At 52.5% G+C, this 15,456-nt stretch overlaps 1 long non-coding RNA gene across 1 annotated transcript; it reads right to left on the bottom strand.

Annotated features, from left to right (window-relative positions):
• Positions 1-356: 356 nt before the first annotated feature.
• LOC148222725 (uncharacterized) lies at positions 357-14,639 on the bottom strand. The gene is made up of 3 exons (XR_015805821.1): positions 14,514-14,639; positions 2,004-2,058; positions 357-668 (listed from the first exon to the last, which is right to left on the bottom strand). It is a non-coding gene; the product is annotated as an uncharacterized LOC148222725 (long non-coding RNA).
• Positions 14,640-15,456: the final 817 nt, after the last annotated feature.

A 15,456-nucleotide genomic window follows, 5' to 3' on the forward strand; every position in this document is an offset into this window, starting at 1 on the left:
CTGAGAGGGAGAATATATACATATATATACAAAAATACAGCCAGAGAGGATTTAAGGCACTCTGCAGCTCTCTCGGGAGTGCTGCTGGGAAGGACAGGTGAGCACAGAGATTGCAGAGCTAGCACAGAGCTCGGAGATTGAGCTGCTCTCAGCTCCCCACCACAGGACACCTTACCTGCTGCAAAAATGCCTATTTCACATTTTACCTCAATTGCCTTGTGACCTACCTATCGGCTCCTGGAGAGCTCCATTCGCCTTCACCTTAGGAAACTCTTTAGGTCAAACTACACTTTACCACGTTAGTTTCCTTCTTCAGTCCCTGCAGCTTCTTTTTTTCCTTTTTCACGTGTCGCAGAAGACAGCATCTCTTCCCAGCATTCGTTTATACACCCTGCAGGCTTTCCACAGGGAGACCAAAACACAATTTATTTTATTTTAAAATACTTCTGCCTGCAGTGTATAGACCACTTTACAATATTCCCTTTACAACACAATATTCCCTTTTCCCAGTGAAGGGCAGGTTTCAGGTGGGCAGCTCTGCAGCAGCCCCGGGGTCCCTATGGCCAGGGCAGCCCAGGAGCTGCTCTGGTGCAGGAAGGATTTCGTGTCCCCTGGCCAGCGCTGCCGCAGATCCTCCCCTCGCTGCCAGCCTCGGCCGCCGCTCTTTCCTGCGGAAAACAAACCGGGGAAATGGCAGCTCAAGAGCTGATAAGAATAATTAGACGTGTCTGTGGCAGATAGGACACGCAGAGCTGGCAGGAGCAGGTCTGAGCCGAGCCGCTGCCAGCGGGATGTGCCCGAAGGAGAACGGGAGGAAGGAGCTCGCTCTGCACAATTCCCGACAGGAGGGTGAGGGTGGGATCGGGGTCTGCTCCCTCAGAACAAGGGCAGGACAAGGGGAAAACAAACCCAGGGTGTGCCAGAGGACCCTTAGGCTGAACAGTGGGACAATTTCTTCACCAAAAAGGTTGTCCAGCCCCGGCACAGCTGCCCAGGGCGATGGTGGAGTTTCTCCATCCTGGAGGGATTTAAAAGCTCTGTGGACGTGGCCTTGGAGAACCAAACTGGATAAAGGGTGACATTGGCAGTGTGGGGGTCCATGGCCTTGGAGAGCTTTTCCAGCCGAAATGATTCTGTGGTTTTGTGACTCCAAGCTCTGATGGTGTTTCTGTCCTGTGCTTGCTGTCCTTGCAGAGTGGCAGCTGCTGTCCTGGGGACTTTCACCCCAGAATTTTGGGGGTGACAGAATCAAGCTGTGCTCCAGCCCTCCAGGAGACTCCCCAGTGCCTGCTGTGGCCGGGGCAGCAGCTCCCTCCCCTCCAGCACAGGAGGAGCCGGCTCCTCTCTGCATTTTTATGTCTGAGCTGACATTTTGCTGTCTTGAAAACAAAAGCTGTTCCTGGGCTAATTAACTGGATCTCACACAGCATCGTGTGTGCCCCAGGGAGCCAGAGTCCCAAAGGGAGCTGGCTTTGGGAGCAGAATGGCACAGTCGTGCTGGGAAGAGATGTTAATTCTGCACTCAGCACTGGGAGCTGTGGTCAGTGTCCAGCACGGGAGGTGACAGTGCCACGTCCAGCAGGCCCCAGCCAGTGTCCTGTGGGAATCCCACTGAGCCCCACCGGGGTGAATCCTGCACATCTTTGCTTCTCCCTTTTTGCCTTATTAATATCATAAACCAACAAGGATAATGAAGCTGTTCTGGAGTCCCTTCTGTATTCCAGAATATGCAAATGGTTTGTGGTAGCAGTATGGCACAGCAATAATTGGAGTTAATGAAGTTGACTTATTAATCCTGCTAGAGCAACTACACTTCCAGAGTCTAAAGATAACACAGGATCCTGGAAAACTTGTTCTAATTACAGCAGGGAGCAATCTTTACTTCTTCCTATATTGCCATTTAAAATTGGAATTACTATTCTCAGTAGAAAAGCTCTTTTGTTTAGCTCCTGGCCAAGAGAGACAATTCTGCTGAGGCGGTTTGGTAGCACATTAATACTTACATTATACAACTTCCTCAAATGGCCAAGAAGACAAACAGGTCAGAAACACTGGAGGCTGCATACCAGGGGAGACAAAATTAAATATTTCAATTACGGATTTGCTATCTAATGCATAGGGGGAATGAATGTGGTGCTGCCTCTGAGGTGCTGTGACCAAAGCTATGACCCAGCAGGGCACTACTGAGGCATCAGTGGGACTCTGCAGGTGCCTCCTTCCAGCCCAGTGAGCCTCCTCATGGGGGCACAAATGGGGGCAGTAGCCAAGCCTGGGACAGAAGAAGGCAAATGTAGCTCAGAAAATGTCATGGCATCAGCATCACATCACAGCCAGCATCATCTGATGATGTTTAGCAAATATTAACAATATGGTCATACTGGATTTTCAATTAAGTTTCCCTTTTGATATTTTTTTATATATTTGTGTAAATGTCGGCAAAATTGTTTCTTGATGTGTTAGTGCAGATTTGGTCAGATCATCTATTTGGTTAAAATAAGCGTTCTCAACCCCCAAAACCTTGAACAGCTAAAATCAGACAAAATTTGGGTGCTAAACTCGTAAGGAAGATGTTAAAACTGATCTGAGTTTTTTAAAGCTAAGGCAAAGTAATGAGAGGTGAGAGCCCAGAACATTGCCCTTCCATGGGCAGCCACAACCCCAAATCCCAAGTGGTGAAGGTGATTCCGCTGCTGTTTCCAGCCCCCCCGTGCTGGAGCCCCCTGGAGCTGCCATCCTTCCTCTTTCCTTGTTTCCCTGCCCACATTTCCCTGCCGACGAGCTGTGCAGGAGCTGCTCTGAGCGGAGCAGGCACGCCCCGCTCTCCCACGCACCGCGGGCTGCGCTGCGTGCCAGCAGCCGGGGCTGGCTCCGGGCTCCGTGCCCCTGGAATCCACCTCTGCCTCCTCTGTGCTCGGCCTCCAGAGCCCCCAGAGATGATCCACCCGCGATTTGGGTCGTGCTTTGGCACCGGCTGTGCCACAAGAGCAGGGAAGGTGCAATTCTCGCCCGTGTTTCATCCCTCGCTGCGTGCCGGGGGTGAAACCCAAAGTGGTCCTGGGTGGTTGTGCCCCCGTGCCTTTCCTGCCCACAGCACCGGCTCTGCCTGGCCATTCCTCACACCTTTCTGCCTTTCTGCAAACTGCCCTCCCTCACTCCCTCCCATTCCTGCCCGACGGGTCTCATTAGGGGAGGGAATGGCCTCGAAAATACCGGTCAAGGAAATGGAAACCAAACTGTTCCGTTTAGTGCTGCCACAAAATGAATCCTGGATTTTTAGACTGATGCCAATTCTCGCTTTTGTTTTATTTTTAGAATATCTGAAAATGCAGTAATGACAAAGAGGTGTCAGGAGTTTAAACTCAGCGTTAAAAGCCCCCTTTTCTGAGCTCTCTTCCAACAGGTTTGAAGCAGATGGGGGTAGGAGCACCTTGAGCAGCACCTCTGCACTGCTATCTCCACAGCCAGATCTTTTCATCCTTTCTCCAGCTATTGTTCCCTCCCTCATTATCCTGCAGCTTTCCCTGCCCTGCTGCTCTTGCTCCCGGAGCTCTGTGCAGGGCACAGTCACCCCTCATTACCGGGCTGCTCTCGGCTGCTTCCCGTCCTGTCTCTCGTGACCCTCATGCTCTGGCTGGTTTCGGTGCTGCCTCTGGGCTGAAGCACAGCAGATGAATGTTTTCATGTCTCAGAGCTCTTGGGCACCTGGGTGTACCTCCACCCTGGCCTCAGGGACACGTCTGTGTGCACATGACAGCCAAAGGTGAAACTCAGCAGCTCCCAGTGATGCTGAGGTAGGAGGTGATGCCAAGGAACAAACACAGACACCTCAGTACCTGAAATAAAAACCCCTCAAGCTAATCCTGCAGGACAAAGAAATGCCAGCTCAGCCCTTACGGGAAGCAAACCCCCTGGCACTGCTCACCAAGGCCGTTTCCAGAACAAGGGGCAGCTTCTGAAGCTGCAGCTTTGGTTGGAGCTGCACAAGCTGCAGCTCTGCAGTGCTGGGGGGGTGCCCCTGCTGCAGAGGCCCCTCTGTTCCCACATTCCCTCCTCCTTATTGAAATTCCAAACACAAATAAACTCATCTGAGTCATGGTCCTCTGCCCCCTGCCATGGCACGGGGACCCCCACACCCCTGTGGCAGCAGGATTTGGCACCCCACACCTGGGTGAGGCCAGTGCCTGCTGCAGGCACATCTTCCCTCCAGCCCTTCAGCCTCTGCTTGCCCTGTGCTAATGCTTTCCATCCCTTAATGAATGATTGTTTATCCAGCTCTTAAGGGATTAACCTTTGTCTTTCCAATTTGGAGCTTCAGGAGCTTATTCCATGAGCCCAGTCTAAAAATGTACTGGAAAATAATGGCTGGCATAGATAATCCTTTTTATAACCTCTAGAATTTGACTAAACGAACCCACTGTTAAGGAAAAATACATCTGTTAATGCTCAAACATGTTATTGTACAAACCTTTTAAAGCTATTAATGATTGATTTTAATGTTTCATATTTAGTGGGGGGGCAAGATCAGCACTGACTTAGAACCATAGCAAACGGGGGGTGGGAAGGCAAAACCTGCTCTGTGAGTTTCTCTTTGCTGCTTCGATTTCTAAATGAAGTAAAATCAATTTTAAATGGGGCAGGTAAAAGAACTGCACTCCCAGAACTGCAGGGATGGTTTTGATTAAGGATGAACACCAAACCATTCTGTGTCATGGGGGTTTTCCTAAGAGAAACTCATCCTTCATGCCCAGAAGCAGCACCCTGGCACAGAGCTCGCTGGGTTTCCCTTGGCAGATTGATTCTGCCATGCCTGACACTTCCATTGCAAACCATCCACTGAGATGTTTTACCCTGTTCTGGTGAGAAGCTGATGGACAGGCTGGACAGGAATTCAGTTCTAATTTAGCCTAAAAAATGGGGAGAGGCAGGAGGAGCAGAAAGTGACACCTGCAGCAGCAACCCCACCTGGAGTGCTGCATCCAGCCCTGGGGACTGCAACACAGAGAGGACGTGGAGCTGCTGCAGCAAAGCCAGAGGAGACCATGAAGATGCTCCAGGGCTGGAGCCCCTCTGGAGCCAGGCTGGGACAGCTGGGGGTACTCACCTGGAGAGGAGAGGGGTTCAGGGAGAGCTCAGTCCCTTGCAGAGCTTAAAGGGGCTCCAGGAGACCTGGAGAGGGACTGGGGACAAGGCATGGAGGGACAGGACACAGGAAATGGCTTCCCACTTCCAGAGGGCAGGGATGGATAGGACATTGGGAAGGAATTGTTCCCTGTGAGGGTGGGCAGGGCTGGCACAGGGTGCCCAGAGCAGCTGTGGCTGCCCCTGGATCCCTGGCAGTGCCCAAGGCCAGGCTGAAGCAGCCTGGGACAGTGGGAGGTGTCCCTGTCCATGGCAGGGGTGGCATTGGATGGGCTTTGAGGTCCCTCCCAACCAGTCTGGGACTCTGATTGCCAGGCCAGGGCACACTGACTGTCCCAGAAGTGCTGCAGCTGCCCTGCCCCAGCCCCAGTGTCAGCCCTGGGTGCCAGCAGAGCCCCCAGTGCTCGTTTTCAGCCCAGCCTGGTTTGCTCAGCCAGTTTAACACCCTGTGAGTGATGAGGGAGTGCTGAGATGAGGGGAGCAGGGCTCTTGTCTCCTGCTGTGTTTGTGCTGTGCCTGGCAGGAAGGCACGCTCCACGCTGCCTTAATGGAAATAAACACTTCCCTGGTACAGGTGCTAATGAGGCTTCATGTGTTTGGCTAAGGGAGCTGCCTCAGGAACCCTGCCAATCCCTTGACCTGGCTGCAGCCAGGAAAGGAGCAGCCACAGCTAGGCCTTAGTGCTGCTGTAAAGTAATGAGGAGTGGGATCATCCTGCCCCGTGCTCACTGGCCAAATAATGAGATCACATCTCTGAAGTCAAAATCTGGTGGTTCAGTGAACTAATTCTATGTAAACTGACAGGTCTAATGATTGGAGCCATTTCCAGGAACAATGGGGTGCACACATCCTGCTCTGCACCCCAGAGCCGTGGCAGTTCAGGGCTCCTCCTGCCCCAGCACCCCAGACAGACCCTGAGGCTGCCCCAGTACTTGGTGATGGTGCAGGTGAGGGTCACACACTGACAGGATGACAGTGACAGGTGACAGGATGCCCCTGAGGATGTGTCTGGTGGTGTCTGCTGCCCGAGGAGATCCCAGGACTGTGCAGGACCCTCTTGCCCTCGGGTCCAAGAGGGATCCCCATGCCAGCCCTGCTGCTGCCAGGCTGCTGGGAACCATGGATGATGGATGGATGATGGATGGATGGATGGATGGATGGATGGATGGATGATGGATGGATGATGGATGGATGGATGGATGGATGGATGGATGGATGGATGATGGATGATGGATGGATGGATGGATGGATGATGGATTGATGGATGGATGGATGGATGGATGGATGATGGATGGATGGATGGATGATGGATGGATGGATGGATGATGGATGGATGATGGATGATGGATGATGGATGGATGGATGATGGATGGATGGATGATGGATGATGGATGATGGATGATGGATGGATGATGGATGATGGATGATGGATGGATGGATGGATGGATGGATGGATGATGGATGGATGGATGATGGATGGATGATGGATGATGGATGGATGGATGATGGATGGATGGATGGATGGATGATGGATGGATGATGGATGGATGATGGATGGATGGATGATGGATGGATGATGGATGGATGGATGGATGATGGATGGATGGATGATGGATGGATGATGGATGGATGATGGATGGATGGATGGATGGATGATGGATGGATGATGGATGGATGATGGATAGATGGATGATGGATGATGGATGGATGGATGATGGATGATGGATAGATGGATGATGGATGATGGATGGATGGATGGATGGATGGATGGATGGATGGATGATGGATGGATGGATGGACCAAGCAATCCAGCAGGGCCTTGCTCAAGTCCCCTCAAAGCCAAAGCAGTGATTGTGAGGTTCCAGCCTCGTGCTGCCCTCCAGGCTGCTGTCCCTGGCTCTGGGCAGGGAGGAGAGGGACACAGAGGGACTCAGGGGTGTCCCTGCTGCCCCGGCCCCTCCCCATGCACAAACCCCAGCAGCAGCCCCTGACCAAAGGAATTCTGGTGTGGCAGCAGTGCCAGCGACCCTGATTTCCAGAAGAGCAGCTGCTCTGTCATGCGAGAATGGCGTGTCTGGTAAACACTGATGAGAGGATAAGGGGCAAGAAGAAAGGTCAGGTATGGAGCCTTCAGTCACGCTGCAGTTCTGCAGAAAACATAAAACGTGCTTTGTACAGCTTCCCCGTGCCTGCCCTGCATGCCAGCTCCCAATGCCACGTGTTTAAACTTCATCCCTTTTCTGTGCTGTTCTCTAGTGGGTAAAACCACATTTAAAAAAAAAATATTTTTTAGCACTAATTAATATTAAAGCACATCTCCTTAGGGGATGTTTAAAAAAAATGCAGAGCCTTTGGCGCGGTGGGGGGGATGACATTAACGTGCACAAAACCACATAATTTAATTTCTATTTTCCTGTTTAAATTAATGCAGGGTTTCAAAAGGCTGTTTAAAACCAGGGCAAAGGATTCTCTGGTGGTGTTAACTGGGCCACTTAGAGCAAATGGGCTTTAGCAGAGAAATGCACAAATAAATGTGCTGTTCTAGCAGTGATCACGGAGCAGGCAGCGAACTCTCAGTGAAAGCACAGAGAAATGACAGGCTCGTGGTTATTGACTTTGGGTTTTGAAATGAAATTACTGCAATTATTTTGCTCTTGCGAACAAGAAACGCAGAATTAATAGAATTCACAGGAGATGAATATTCAATTATCCTGGGTTAGGGGGTTTGTGGTGTTGTCAGTCGGTGCTGAAGCAATAAAACAAACATTCCTCAGGAGAGCTGACTGCCAGGGGCTGCCCAGGGCCAGCCTGGCCAATGCTCCAGGCCAGGGCATCTCTCCCAGCCCTGGAGCCAGGGGCAGGGGCAGCTTTAATAAAATAAATTTATTTGGTGGCACCCAGGGCACGGATTCTCCGGCTTGGTGTGGGCTCAAACTCCAAACCCAGAGAATTTCCTGCCTCCTCCCACATCCACATCCGTGCCCATGAGGGAGCCCCAGCCCCAGAGGTGCCCCGGGGACAGAGCAGTCACACCTGGGGGGGGACGTGGGGCTGCCCTGCACCCACCCCACCCCACAGCGCGTTCCACAGGGCTGCACCAATCCTGCCTAAAATAAAGGGCAATAAACAATTCCCAGCTCCTCCCCAGCCAGCCCTGCCGAGGTGTCCGTGCCCACCCTGCCCCAACCCCGCAGCTCTTCCATTCAGGAGCTTTAAGGACAAGACTCATTTTTCCAACTCACAGCTCTACATTAGAAAAGACACAGGTGAAGATTTTTGAATGCATTTTCTGCTGATAATGAAAAGGTTGCTTTTGGTTTTGTTTTTGAAAGCAACAAAACTACCACACGGCAGAAACAAATGGGAGAAAACGATCTTTGAAACAGTAAAATGCATCGAAATTGGCTTATTCTGGGGCTTGTAAGGTCCTTGAGCAGCCAGGACCGCTGATCCCCAGCTCTGGGTGTGCCCAGGCCCTGCACAAGGACAGAGCCAAGAAGGGACGTGAGAACCAGAGCCAGGCAAAGCCTGTCCTGTGCGATCGGGCTGAGGGAGGGCCATGGATGCTGCCCCTGCAGGTGTGACACGGGACAGGTGCCCTGGGACCCTCCCCTCAGCCCAGGGTGTCCTCCCCCTCCCAGGGGCACATCCTGACACCCTCCTGCACCAGCAAAGCCTCTTGGCAGAGGACATTACATTTCTTTTATAGGGAAATAGGAGGAAAGATAATATAAATATAAATATAAATATAAATATAAATATAAATATAAATATAAATATAAATATAAATATAAATATAAATATAAATATAAATATAAATATAAATTAAAAATATAAATAGTATATGTAAATGTAAATATAAATAGATGTATCATTATTTCCTATAAAGTATGTAATATATGAATATTACATATATAAGTATCTCATATATTAATATTACATATACAAATATTTCATATATAAACATTTCATATATATATCTCTTATATATATGCTCTTTTAGGTTCCCACAGCCTTGCAGAGGAGGCATCAGAACAGCACAAGCAAATGTGTTTACAGCTTCACACTTAAACTTGAAACGTGTTTCTAACCTGACATCTGTGTATTTTCAGCCCTTCAGCCCTTTCCAAAGCTCTTGTTTTGCTTTCTATGGCTTCTGCTTCATTATTCTAATTTAATAAAGCTGCAGTGAAGGCAGACTGCCGACTCTTTGTGGCTAATGAAAGACATTGATTTGTTTGTACTTCTTGTTATAGATTTTTCCTAATTACAGGCATTTTTCAGAGGCAGTTGAAAAAATAAACGAGCAGCTGGTTTGAATGTGCAACCTATTATTGTATTTCCTAGAGCTGCAGAAAAAGTATTAACGCTCACAGCAGGGTGGTTTTCAATGGAGGAGAGCAGGAAAGGTATTTTCCAGGTGGGAGTCCACTCACTGATCCACTCCCCTCCTCCCTTCAGTGCTACTGTCAAGAAAAGCTGAAGAATTGGCTTTTTCTGTGCCACCACTCCAAGGTGGCACCTGGGCTCTCCCAGGGAGCTCCATAGGGCAGGAGGAAGAGGAGCAGCATCCCCAGGGCCTGGGAGAACTGCTGGGAACGGGCAGACAGGGGCTGGGATGGCAAACAGGGCAGCAGCCCGGGGTGCAAGGGGCTTTTCAGAGCAAATCCAAACAGTCAGGACCCAGAGGGGATGAGCAGCACACTCAGAGCCTGCCCAGAGCTCCCCTGAGACCCCTGGCACAGCTTGGTGGCCACAGGCTGGCACCAGGACACAGGAGCCCTGTGCCACTGTCACTGTGTCACTGCTGCAGTGACAGGGACAGGCACAGCCCGTGGCTGCCAGGGGCTGGCACCCCAAACACCCCCATGGAACGCCAGGGCAGCTCCTGTGGGACCCCACTCACACCTTCCATGGGAACCCTCCCCATTAAACGCTGATGGGAAGATTTCCCCAGGCGGATCAGGCTTTTCTCTCCAAGCACTGATGTTATTTATTTACTTCCCAAAGTTCGTGTTCATTGCTCCACGGAGCTCTGGCAGGGGCAGGACCTTGGCAAGCCCCACACAGCCCTTCCCTCCCAGGGCCACTGCAGCCTGGCCACTCCTGGTCACACAGCTCACTAGGAACCACACACGTGTTGCAAAACTATTGCTAAACCCTGGAAACTCATCCAAGCCCCAGTCCCTACACGTTTGGATCGTGCTCCCAACAAAGGCTGATTTTCCTGTGAAAACAAACCACTGCACACTTCACCCCAGGCAGGAGGAGCTGTGGAGGTGGTTTTGTTTGTTTGTTTGTTTGTTGGTTTGGGTTTTTCCTTGGAGGAACTATTCAAGACTTTAATCAAAACAAAAATCTATTTGGAGCCGGTTCTCTTTACCAGGGGAAATTAATAAAATATTGAATTTCAACCCAAATCCTTCACATTTTGCCCTGGCAATGTGTTGCAGAAGGGCACAGCACAGGAATCCTGCCAGCACTTGGCAGCTCTGCCTCTTCCCTGCCCAAATTTCTTTCAGAACACCAGAATTGCAGCAGCAGGGTCAGGAAGGTGCTGCTGCTGGAATTCCCTGCTGCCTGCTGCTGCACCAAGGTGCCTCAGGTGTAAAAGCTAAAACCCAAGGCATCAGAGCGAGGTGCAGAGGAAAAGCTGAGCTCGACCTGGAGGCAGGGACTGAGAGCCCTGCCCAGGGGCACTGCAGGGTGGGACACAGCCCTGAGGGTCACAGCCCTGAGGGTCACAGCCCTAAAGGTGACAGTCCTGTGTGTCACAGTCCCATGGGTCACAGTCCCGTGGGTCACAGTCCCGTGGGTCACAGTCCCATGGGTCACAGTCCCATGGGTCACAGTCCCATGGGTCACAGTCCCATGGGTCACAGCAGGGGCTCCCCGGGGCACGGGGGCTGTCCCAGCCTGGGGCTGAGCTGCAGCCCGGGTGGGAGGAGCAGGGGTCACTCTGCCAGCATCCGTGACAGAAGCAAAAATAATCCTTTCGCTCCCACATCACGAATTTCTTAGCATGATTCATTGGAAAGCAGAATGAATTCCAGTGGGGTTTTCCATGGAGGCTGTTGCAATCGAGAGGTGGGGGCGGGAATGCTGGGGGGGCAGGAGATTCCAGAGGGGATTTTGGCCATTTACTGGGAGCAAATCCCTGCCCCTGCTTCAGCTCCCTCGTGAGCAAACGAGGATGGTCCAAATTAACCACCCTGGTTAAACACTTGGAAATCTAAAATTGAAAGGGACCGTGAAAGAGCTGGATCTATTGCTGCAGGAGTATGGAACTTTAAAACTCCCTTGTAATCGTTCATGACCCCAAAGCTCAGGCTCAGAGCTGCACACACAGATTGGGGTCCCGTGCTGGGGCACTCTCCAGCCTGGGGCAGAGGGCCTTTCTTGTCCCTCCTTGGACAGGAGCAGCAGGAGGACTCACAAAGAAGCAGAGGAGAAAAAAATCTTCAGAAGTCCAGTTTGAAAATAAGGGAACAGCATTGTCAGCTCGTTCAAACCCTCCCTGGCTGCCAAACCCTTCGTGTTCTCTGCTGGGGTGTCAGTGCCCTTGCTGCTGGTGCTGCTGGGGGTGAGTGGCAGGATGAGATGACAGGACTGAGCTCTGCTGCAATGTTTAGAGACTGAGACCCTTCCCTCTGCTCCCTCCCCACAAGAGCATCCGGAGAGGCCTCGGCTGGCAGTGGGCAGGAAACAGATCTGGCTCTGGGTGCCTCTGGTGCCTCCTGCTCTGCTGCAGCCTGACCACAAACCGTGTGGGTGTTCCTGAGCTGGAGGAGCACCAGGGCACACGGGGAGCCTGGTCCCCCTGCAGCATCTGTTCCCTATTCAAGCCAGCACCAAAAAAACCCTTGGGACCCCCACCCCCCTCTCATCCCCCCAAAAATTCAGTCTTTCACATGGAATGAGAACAAATTCCCAGCAGGGCACTGCCCGGGTGAGCTCAGGACAGGAGCCGAAGGCACAAGCACAGCAGTCAAACAGCAGCCAGGAGGCTCAGCTCACTGCTCAGCACCCCCGAGATTCCCTTCTCTGTCCCCCCAGTGCCTCCAGGATCCCGAGCTCTCCTCCCCTGGAGGTGCCAGTCCTGCCATCACCCAGCTAATGCTGGCAGCTGCCCTCACAGTGCACATGAACTGCATCTGACTGGGATTCACAGCCAGCTCCTGCTGCAGAGGGGCTGTGTCCCCCCTGTCCCCCCTGTCCCTCCTGTCCCCACTGTCCCCCCTCACAGCCTGAATGGGGTCGGGGTTTCAGCCAAGCCAGGACAGCAGAAGCAGAGCCCCTCTGCTCTCTGCTCTTCCCCTGTCATCCCGGGTGAAGGAGTTCGATGGCAGCCGTGGGGTGGTGCTTTGTCTGGTTTGGGGTTTAAGCACAAAGTTTTTATGATTTGGACAATAAAGAGAAGATTGCACTCCCCGCAGAGCTGGCAGCCCAGCCTGCAGGAGCCCATCCCCTCGGTGGGGCTGGGCTGTGAGCACACGGCTCCCATAGCCCGGGATGATGCTGCCAGCTCCCTCCCTGCCCTTTCACTTCTCCTCTGGAAGCTGCTCCTGTGCCAGTGTGGGGGCTGACAGGGGGCTGTGGTGACCCCCAGAGCAGAGCAGGGAGGGGGACAGGAGCAATGGGGCACTGGGGTGAGGCTTTCCCACCTCCCCAGGGGCTGAAAAGCAGCTTCTCCTTTTCCTGCCTGCAGCCCAGCGCTGCCCCGTGCCCTCCCGGGGTGATGTGGAGCCCCATTGCTGCCCCAGGGGCTCCGGGCTGAGCACACACCCAGCCCTGCACCCCCACTCTGCACAGGCTGGGGGGTTCGGGTGCCACACGGGAGGAGGAGCAGGAGCTGCCGCTGCTCTGTGCCCACCCAGCACACCTGGATGGAGTGAGGGCACTGCCAGGCTCTGCTCCACACACGGGGGGTGTGGGGATGGCTGCGGGCAGGGGGATGCCAAGGGGAGAGCCTGCAGACCCCCAGCCCTGACACGGGGCTGGGATCTCTCTGGGGCTGGTCAAACAATCTTTACTCCTGGAAATTCCCAAATGGTTTTCAAGGCCTGAGAAAAGTGAGCCTTAATAGCTCCCCTTTTAGCTGAACTTTTGGCCATTCGTGCCAATGCCTTTGTTGACATTTGGTGACTTTTTTATTTATAAATTTCCTTCCCTCCACCACGGGCTGCTCTGTACAAACAGCTGTCCCACACAAAGAGCTCTGCAAGCAGAGTTCTGTCTCCCAGGCTGAGTTATCACACTTCCCCCAGATACAGACCTGCTTAGTAATGAATGACTTTTTAAAATTTACTGCAATATTGTATGGATTCCTGCGGTGCACTGAAGGAACACCCCCCTGTGCTCAGGGTTTGGATGGGAGCTGGGAGATGAGTGCTCTGTGCTGGGGCAGAGACAGCTCCCAGGAAACTCTCGTTGCTGCTGGGGGGTCACACATTTTTTAAAGAGTGCCACTTCCTGCAGCTCTGGGGAGCAGTTCTCAGCCATGGAAAAGCAGCGGGTGTTTAAAGAAGACACCAAGCCTCAGAGTCACCAAATGCTGGGATTTTCCAGCAGCTCCCGTGGTGCCTCCACAGCCCATCCAACATCTGCTGGAAATGCCAAACGCTGGGACAGCCACACCTGAGAGTGCTGTCCCCCACAAAGGAAAGGCCGAGGGTGATGTCCTGTCCCCACACAGGGCTCAGGGTGTCCCTGGGGCAGAGCGTGGGCTCTGCCCTGCAAACCCAGCAGGGTTTGGCAAACCTGGCCAGCCCCGCTGCCACCAGCCAGCACAGCTCACAGCTCACAGCTCACAGCTCACAGCTCACAGCTCACAGCTCACAGCTCACAGCTCTCAGCCAGAGCTGCTGCCCAGCACTGAGCACAGCAGCGTCCCCCTTCCCTGGGCCCTTCTGACATGTTTTGGAGTGAGCTGCGAGCTTTTTACATTCATAGTTGCTATTCAGTATTTTGAGTAGAAATATTAATTTTTTTCACATTGAGTAGTGTTAAACCCGAAGTGCTGGAGCATGGCAGTGCTTCGAGCTGCTAACAACATTCTACTCTGAAATGTTCCCATAAATAGGAAAGACAGGATAAATTATACTGTACAGCTCCATATAACTGACAGAAATCCATAAGCAAAACTAACAGGGAAGAAAACCTCTCCTCAACAAAGCTTATCTGAGTCCTTTAATTCTCATCTCCAATTCTTTCCTTGTTTAACCCTGGTTTTAAAAGACCTTTGAAAGTTTACCTCTTTTTTTTTCCCCCTTTCCTAAAATAGTTTCAGTTCCGTGCAGTTTTGCTGAGCGAGTGACAGAATTTTTCCTCTCTCATTGCATTTACTCCCCTGCTAGCGACAAAAAATGGCAAACCTGGGATTCAGCCTGGGTGGGGGAAAGCCGGTGGGGCAGTCAGAGTCACCGCTGCCAGGCTGGAGCTGTCCCTCGGCTGTCACTGTCCCCACCCTGGACCCGGAGCGTGTCCTCAGCCGCCCAGCACGGCCCGTGAGCGTTTCTGTTTCCTCCCCCGATAAAGCATCGCACATTTTTGCGATATCGCAGCAATTCCTGCCCAGTGCAATGCCGGGCACGCCTGAGGAGCATCAGCTCTGACCCCCGGCACCCCCAGCCCTGCCCGGCTGGAGCAGCCCCGGCGCTGCCCTGGGATGGTTCGTTGGTTGGTTCGGAGATTTTAAAAAATGTTCACTTCCTCAGCTGCTGCAGGCACAGCAAATCAAGCTGCTGTGCTCTTCCACCCCCGAAAACTCCGAGTTCCAGCGGGTGTACGGCCCCAGCACACATCGAGCACCCACCCTCAGCTAATGAACAATCCACTCCTCTCTCGGCCTCTGTAACCCAGCAGGAGTCTGACAACGAACATTTAATTAAAGCAAATCCCCACGCGGTTTGCAAACAATTTTTTTTTAATTACAGTGCATCAGAATTATATTTTTAATGAATTGTAAGATGCTGCGGTGATCCCCATCCACTTCCAAAGCGCAGGGGCACATAGATATTCATTTTCTTATCTCTTTTTTTTTTTTTTTACCCTGCACAAACACGCCTGCCTGCAGGAGCAGCGCCTGCCCGGGGTGATGCCCACAGAAGGGTTCGGGCATTTCGGGATCAGCCCCGCCCGTCCCGCTCGGACTGGGGCTCAGCACTGAGTGCGGAATCCGTGCGGGAGAGCCCCGCGATCCGTCCCCTGTCAGAGCCTCCAAACTCCGAACCCTCCCGAGCTGAGCCCGGGGCTGTGCCCGGGGCTGAGCCCGATCCTCCCGCACTCTCGGTCCGGAACCCAGAACCGCCCGGGCCG

Source organism: Sturnus vulgaris, chromosome 10 (assembly GCF_052056855.1).
Source record: "Sturnus vulgaris isolate bStuVul1 chromosome 10, bStuVul1.hap1, whole genome shotgun sequence".
NCBI lineage: Eukaryota > Metazoa > Chordata > Aves > Passeriformes > Sturnidae > Sturnus > Sturnus vulgaris.